The sequence below is a fragment of the Gallus gallus genome, chromosome 19 (assembly GCF_016699485.2).
Source record: "Gallus gallus isolate bGalGal1 chromosome 19, bGalGal1.mat.broiler.GRCg7b, whole genome shotgun sequence".
NCBI classification, from domain to species: domain Eukaryota; kingdom Metazoa; phylum Chordata; class Aves; order Galliformes; family Phasianidae; genus Gallus; species Gallus gallus.
This window is the reverse complement of record NC_052550.1, coordinates 5,943,835-5,951,684: the sequence shown is the minus strand read 5'-3', so window position 1 is coordinate 5,951,684 and position 7,850 is coordinate 5,943,835.

Sequence of the window (7,850 nt, the reverse complement as noted above, 5' to 3'; positions counted from 1 at the left end):
GCTCTTCATTTCGTGATGGTATCCCAGCTCAGGGGGCACACTCCCAGCATGCAGCCCTTGGGCATGAATACTGTTCTTCGGGGCAGATGCTGTATGGCTGAGTCCACACCATCCTCCCTGGGACACCAAACTGGTCCTGGGCGGGGAGGGGGCAATTACACAGCACCTGGTCCCCTAGAGGGGTCTGGAGATGCCTGGGGAAGCTCTAAAACCAAAGGTTGCAATGCACCAAATGGAAATAGAGGTCCTGGGGAACAGCAGGAGGGATTCAGGGAACAGGAAGGGAGGGTTTGCTCTATTGATCCCTCTCAGTTCCAGCTCTTATCCAAACTTCTTCTTCTACAGGGCTCTAAACCTCCACTAAAGGGGTGTCCAATGCAGTCAGAACAAATAATCCGTGATCCGAAATAGCTCCCTCATGCCCTACTCTCTATAACCAATAGCAACTGAATGAGTCTGGCACTGTCCCTTAGAAGTGGAGAATGTTGTTATGTTAGTTGTTTTGCTTCGTACTCTGGAAATCAAAGCTCTCAGTGGGAGAATGAAGAGGAGAAGCACTTTATTAATTTTTTCTTTTTTTTTAAGTCTGTGTGTAACTCCTATAATATAAGAGTGAAATGTCAGCATAGGAGATGCTAATGTTTTATAAATGATTTGGGTGCAGCAGGCACGATGGATACTCTTTGAGATGAATTATATTAGACTCCGCCTGGCTCCAAGTCGTAATTGTATTTTTAGTATCTTTTCCTTTAACATGTAGGAAAAATAAAGGCTACCCCGATATGTATTACGAGCCTTGTCAATCAAGTGCTCTAACTCCTAGCAATAAAGGCTACTGTTTAAAAACCAGAAGGGAGACATGATACACTGCTAAATAGGAGGTGTCACTTGACACAGACTTCAGGTTTCTGATGTTCTTCCTGCCTTCCCCCAGCCTCCATCCCCCCTGCACCCATTCTTCCTCGACAACCACAGCTCTCTGAGGATAAACTAAATTTTTATGGCATGCTCTGACACTTCTCCTCAATAACTACCTTTCCATCTGCATGCTGCAGCTCTGCTACGGCCCCTGGTTGGCTCCCGTGTGGTTCTCACGATCCCTTCGTGCAATGTTGTCTTCATGCATTGTGAAGGTTGATGTGAGGCTGGCAGAAATCCCATCTTCTCACAGGCAGCGCTCCCACAACCCCAAAGTACACATCCCAAGGCGTTCATCCCAAAGTGCCCATCCCAGCATTCATGTCCCAAAGCATGCATCCCAAGGTGTCCATCCCAAAGAACCCATCCCTATGTGCATGTCCCAAAGCATGCATCCCAAAGCGCCCATCCCCAAGCACCCATCCCAAAGTATGCATCCCAAAGTGCCTATCCCAAAGCCCCTATCCCGAAGTGCCCATCCCATAATATGCATCCCAAAGTGCCCATCTCAAAATGCATGTCCAAAAATGCCCATCCCAAAGTGCTCATCCCCTCAGTTCAGTGGAGACAGGGATGTCCAGAGCTGGGCTAGAGGTGTCAAGAGGAGGTGGCACTCCAAAGAGGTCAGAAAAGAGAAGGCTCTTCCAGTGTGCCTGCTCCCCCTTTATTTGTTTGCATCGCTGAGCTTTAACACTCTCACTTTGGGCTGTTCATGCAAATCCTTCCCTTAAAAAAAATAAATGAAAGAGAACCTAGAAGAGACCCCACACTGTGCCTCTGGAAATGCGCTCACGGCTGCAGAATCCCGTTTCCTGAGTCGGAGCCAATTTTCTAACCATTGTAGCATTCTTCCACAGTTTCATCCTGTAATTGCTAATACACAGCTTTTCCTACACGCTTTGGAAACACAAAACACGCAACGCTGTGTCTCTCATCCTCCAGGCAGGACAAAAACTGAGCACTTCTCAGATGTTGAGAATAAATTTTCAGTGCACCAGGCAAAAGCAGCATCACATGGCACGTTCTCCATCACTGCCTGGACAACACTGTGCCCCCACGTTATCTTTTCCAATTTACCTCCCTTGTCTCAGCAAGTTGCTGTGAGATGCACTCCCCACTTCAGAGGGACTGCAGAACTAACGCATCACTTCACATTTCTCCTCAGCCAAAGTAATGGACCAATGGACCAATTTCTGTGGTCCATCGAATGCAGCCTTCCCTAAATCCACCCTGCACCAATGCTTTCCATCCCATTTTGCCTTAGTTTCCAGCACAACCCCACAAACACAGCCCAAGATCACATTTTCCATTGCATGCTCGCGAACGTTTCCTTTTTCTATTGCTTACAATCTCCCTGAGATCTCGTGGGCTGACATAATTCCTCTTTGCCATCCCTTGCATCTCGCCCCAGTGAAACACGAGATGGTCAACACCAGCATACAGATGGGAATGGTGATGGGAGACGTGCTTGCATGGCTTGCCATGCTGAGGTCTGCAGGCTGGATGAGAAACAAAAGCAAATACAGTGAAAGGACACATGGCCACAGCAGTGACAAAAGGTGTTTCTGGGAAGGTGGTGTGGTGGCATCACTGGAGAACCAAACCACCTCCATCCCCATGCAGAGGACACACCATGAGAACCGCCGCTGTGCATGGTCATCTGTCTGTCCCTCTACATGCTCCGTCCTCCCCCAGAGGCAGAGGACTTTTTGTCTCTGGGTCCACCTCGATAGCTCTGGGGCTGGAGGGCCAAAGCCAGCTCTGTGCAACCAAACAACATAAATAAACCCATTTTTCCCCCATCCGACGGATATGGGTGAAATTCTGCCCACACCCATCTGCTCTACAACAGGTCTTTATTTCTCCTTGGTTCATTCCCCGTTTCATCTGCTCAGCTTGAGTCCTTTCCAGCAGTGCCCTCCATCCTCTTCCTCCTTTGTGCAAACAGAATCAAAATAACTGTTTAACAAATCAGCCATTATCTTCTCCCATGTCACCAATTCCCCGCTATCATGGCGTAATTGACCAATTTTCTCTTTTACCTTCTCTCTGCTCTGGATACGTCTCGGGAAGCTCTGATTGTGTGTTAAAATATCCTCTCTAATTCACTGCTCAATATCTCTTTCTGCTCTTCTAATTGCCCTTTTAACTCGCTTCTAATTTTTTATAAATCTCCTAATCCTCTTCCTGCGCAGGTTGTTTACATGCACCATAGAATGTATATGTATTAGCAGATGTTCCCGGGTAAATAATGCACAAAAGGATATTACTGCTTCACACAGGCTGCAATTACTGCCTTCCTTCTGAATAAGCCCTGGTTAACCCTCCTGTTTAGGGCGCACACCCCTGCTTGCAATGCTCATCTCCCAGCTATTCCATTTCTTCTCTCCATTTGCTTGCAGTGCTCACCATGCCCCATCCGACGCAGCATTACCTGCCAGAGGCTCTGATTTCTGTGTTTTCCATTTGAACAACGGAGCTAAATGGCGTGTTTAAAACCATGGATCCTGTTTGGACAGAAGGGTTTGATGCAGCAGGTCCTCACTGATGGCCAGCAGCCCTGGATGGAGGTAGAAGGCTGCATGGAGCCTGAAGCTGTGTTGGGCTGCTCTGGGGACTCATCCCCACTTGCCCCGAAGGCAAAAATCAAAAGCAAAAACCGATCATAACAGTGAGAGTTCACCTCCTCCTCCACTCCAAGCCTTAACTCCGTGTTCTTTGTTCCCCTACAGACCCACAGGAACTTGTCTCAGGGCTGCTTTCTCAATAGTGCACGCAAATTGCTCTCCCTGGGACAAGTTTTCATGGCTGCTGCCTCTGTCATCCTACAGCTGAGCTATCCTGGAATCAGAGCGTTTGGATCCTCGTTGGTCTCCAGACTGGCTGGCGGGTGAACTGGCTTTTCTGAGCATCTCTCCTGTTTTTCATTCATTCTTAAAAAAAAAAAAAAAAAGTCATAGTAATAAAAAAGGAAAAGCAGAGTGACACTTTCCACGTGTGGGCTGCCCTGGGATCCCGGGGATCAGGCCACCATCCCATCACCATGCGCTGCGTCCTCGCAGGCTGCTCACTGCCTCCTGCATCTACTTAGCACGTCAGGAGCGAAAGAGATGGGAATGCACGGAGCCCCCACGAAACCAGAGCTAAATATACTGCGGGAGGCTGACAGCCTGACCTGTGAGCTGGTGGGGGGTGCCAGCACTGACAGATTCGTGGTGGGGATTTTGCAGGGTGAATGTGGGAAGTGGGACTGCGAGCAGCCCAGGGTGCTCAGGGTGTGATGGTTACTGAAATTTTGGTGTGAGCATTTTGATGGCAAACACAGGCAGCAGCTGTGCTGTATAGCATCCTCTGTGTGTGCATGAGTCCTGTGTTGTGGGCTGCCAAAGTGGGACAGGAGGCAGCAGTGCAGCCCCATAAAGGGGAAAAGGAAGAGAAGGAAATGGAAAAGGGAGGAGGAAAGGAAGAGAAGAAAGAGGACAGGGAGAGGGAGAGGGAGAGGGAGAAGGAGAGGGAAAGGGAAAAGGAAAGGGAGAAGGAGAGGGAAAGGGAGAGGGAGGGGCAGAGGGAGAGGGAGAGGGAGAAGGAGAAGGAGAGGGAGAGGGACAGGAAAACGGAGAGGGAGAGGGAAAGGGAAACGGAGAGGGAGAGGGAAAGGGAGAGGGAAAGGGAAGGAAAGGTAAAAGGAAAGGGACAGAGAAGGGAGAGGGAAAGGAGAAGGGAAGGAGAATGGAAGGAAAGGGAAGGAAAAGGAACAGGATCTCAGAAATTATTGAGGCAATTATGTGAGCGCAGTACATGAGAAGTAATCCCAGCTGCTGGGAGCTGGGGGGAAGAGAAATCATGGTGTGATCCAAAGGGGCCCCAGAGAGCGCACGCCAGCAGCGGTGACCTGGTTTGCAGATGGATCCAACGCTCCTCTGCTTCCAAGCCCAACACACCGCCCTGCTCCTGGGTGTCAGCGCTGGCATCGTGCACTAATCTGTTTATTTCTGTTTGCTTCCTTTCTTATTTTTCCTGTCTTTTGAATTAAAAGCTAATCCTCCGTGCTGATTCTCATAATTTCGAGCCATGCATTGAACACAGGAATTCTTGAGCAGGTTTTTGCTCCCCTGGCAGCATCACTTTCCCCATTGCACAGGAAACCAAAGGCAGACAGCAGAGCAAGAAAACACAACACAGCTCCTGCATCACGCCACCTCCTCGGGCTTCCAGCACATCTCAACACAGAACTAGAGCAAAAGGGCAGATTATTTAAAGCCGTCACATGTAGGCCAATTTTCGCTGCAGTTCCTTTTGGCTCTGATTTTGCAGGCCCCAGCGGAGTGGTGAAGTCATGAATAAATGCAAGCAAACCGAGCTGATCCACTCTCATTTGAGCAGCGGAGTTTACTCGCCCCATGCTGCTTCAGCTGGAACACCAGAAGGTGAGTTCATAAGGATGGGGGGATAATCCAGTGCTGCCCTTGCCCGGCCATCAGCATTTCCCCATTGAAACAGAGGCTCAGGGCCAAATCCCGAATGCTGCTGCCATGAGGAACCTCCCCAGGGATGCTCCTCCGAGCTCTGTGAGGAGCCCTACACGGATGGCATGCAAGAGCTGCGGAGATAATGTGATAATCATAATGGGTTTAAGAGAAAAAAAAAAAAAAGAAAAAAAAAAAAAAACAACAACCAAAAACGGGAGGAAAAACACCCTGCAATTTTATCTCCCTGCAGCATCCCTTCCGTTTGGCTTCGACCGGAGCTGAGTGACTGCCGCGCTTGTCATCGTGTGGTCAAAACAGTGGTGAGAGCCAGATCCTTCAAAGTTGGAAAAATCATAATAATGGAGTCCCCGCCATCCTGCTGTGTTTATAAAGAGATGTTTTCTTCCTGAGCTACACAGCATGGCAGGCTTAATCTGAAATTTCTTTTTAATCATAGCAGGAGTCCCAATTAACGTGTCGGGTAATCGTTCGAGTAGAACCGGAGCTTCATGGCTGTGGGGATGAGCAGGAATGGACCCTTGGGGCTGGGACCAAGAGCTCTGAGCATCCCCTGCCACGTTTGGGGCACACAGAGCACTGAGCATCCTCTGCAACGTTTTAGGTGCACAGAGCTCTGAGCATCCCCTGCAACATTTGGGGCACACATTGCTCTGAGCATCCCCCGCCACGTTTGGGGTGCACAGAGCTCTGAGCACCCCCGTGCCACATTTGGAGCCCTGGGCTCACTCAGCTGCAGCAGGGCACAGGGCTCAGCTCCGGGCACTGCAGGGCGCCGTGTTGCCTCTCCGTGCCCCTTCCCAGAGGAGGCACACGGTGCATTCCTGCTGCAGGATGCAGCCGTGCTCCAGCGCGTGCCGGCGGGACCGGCCCTGACCTACTTTCCTTTGTTGCGGGAGCTGCAGGCAGGATGCAGGATGCTGTGTGCAGGCAGCGTGCAGGCAGGATCCGGCTTCGCTTTGCTCCTGCACATCTCCTGACACCGCCACCGCTGTTTCCACCCACCGACCTCAATCTATTTAGACCAATCCCAATAGCAGGATGCTCCAACCCACCCTGTCCATCCAGCACAGAAAACTGCAGCGCCCCGCAATTTCCAAATGCTGGACCTACATGGCCAGGTGCCCTTTAGCTCTCCGAGGATGCACCCACACCTCCATGGGCAGCCAACCCTGGCATCCTTGAGCACAGAAAGCTCATGCTACGTTTCTATCCTCCATTCATGCATTGGGGTTGAACCTGGCGCTGCGCTGACCTGGAAAGCGAAGCTCTTTAAAATTCAAACGTGCACCCGTGGCGGATTTCAGCGGTGCTACGGAGAACGCAGCCCTCCTCCTGCACAGCTCCTGCAGCACTTTGGTTGGGATGCTGAGCTGCAGCCCTGAGGTTTGGGGCTCAGAGGCTCGCTGCAGTCACTGGGGCTCGTGCAAATTGGTCTTCAGAGGGAAAGAGCTCCGCCACCGCATGCACAAACACTCCTCAGCAACCGACTAAAGAGCTCCACCGGCCACCTGGGTTAACACAGTGGCTGGATTTTGCAGATTTGGAGATAAAAGGCTGCGATGGTTAACTCGCATCCTGCAGCCCTTGTAAGGCAGCCATTCTGCACGAGGCTTCCCTCCTGCAATGCTTTAAGGATGGAGCATTTTAATTGATTAGCTCCATTACGGAGGAGCAGAATAGCAGCGGTGCAGTTGAACTTTGGTCCTTGAAATGCAGGGAGACATCAGCCTGTAGTGTTCTGGAAGCCTTGGGGGCTCATTTCTGCTGCCCCGTGCTCTCAGCCTGGGATTTCCCTTAAGCGCATGCGATGCATCTATACATGAGTTGGGGCAGAAAAGGGGAACTGCTTCACATTGGCATTCAGTCAACAGATTCTAATGATAAAACCGTTTCAAACCCGCACTTTGATTAAAATCAAAGCCATGGAAAACTCATGCTAAGGTTCATCTAATGAATTCTTCCTCCCAGGACTTTAGCAGCAGTGTGCCGGGGACTGAATCCGAGGGGGTGAGCTCAGTGTGATCATTGTGGTCCTCTTTTCCCTCATTTTCACCCCAGATCCTCGAGCGAGCTTAGCAGGATGAATAAATCTGGCATGGCCACCACAAAAATAATCCCTTCTATTGAGCAGCAACAGTCTTCTGGGGAGAGGATAAGAGGCACTCGAAGACAAAAACAACCATCTCCAACTGCATACATATGAAATTAAAGGATATAGGTAATTAATTGTTTGATAAGATAATGTAATCTGCACTAAGCTGGGGCCGCATGAGTCAGAGATGCAAGAGATAGAAAACATGTTCATCACTCAGTCCACCTCTTTACCAACACATGTTTTCTAGCATTTGTCCAGTGTAGGTTTTCTGTTGTTTTGAAGTCAATGAATCAACTTCTCTGATATTCAGCCCGACGCCAAACAGGAGCTCTTGGCATTTGCTGCGG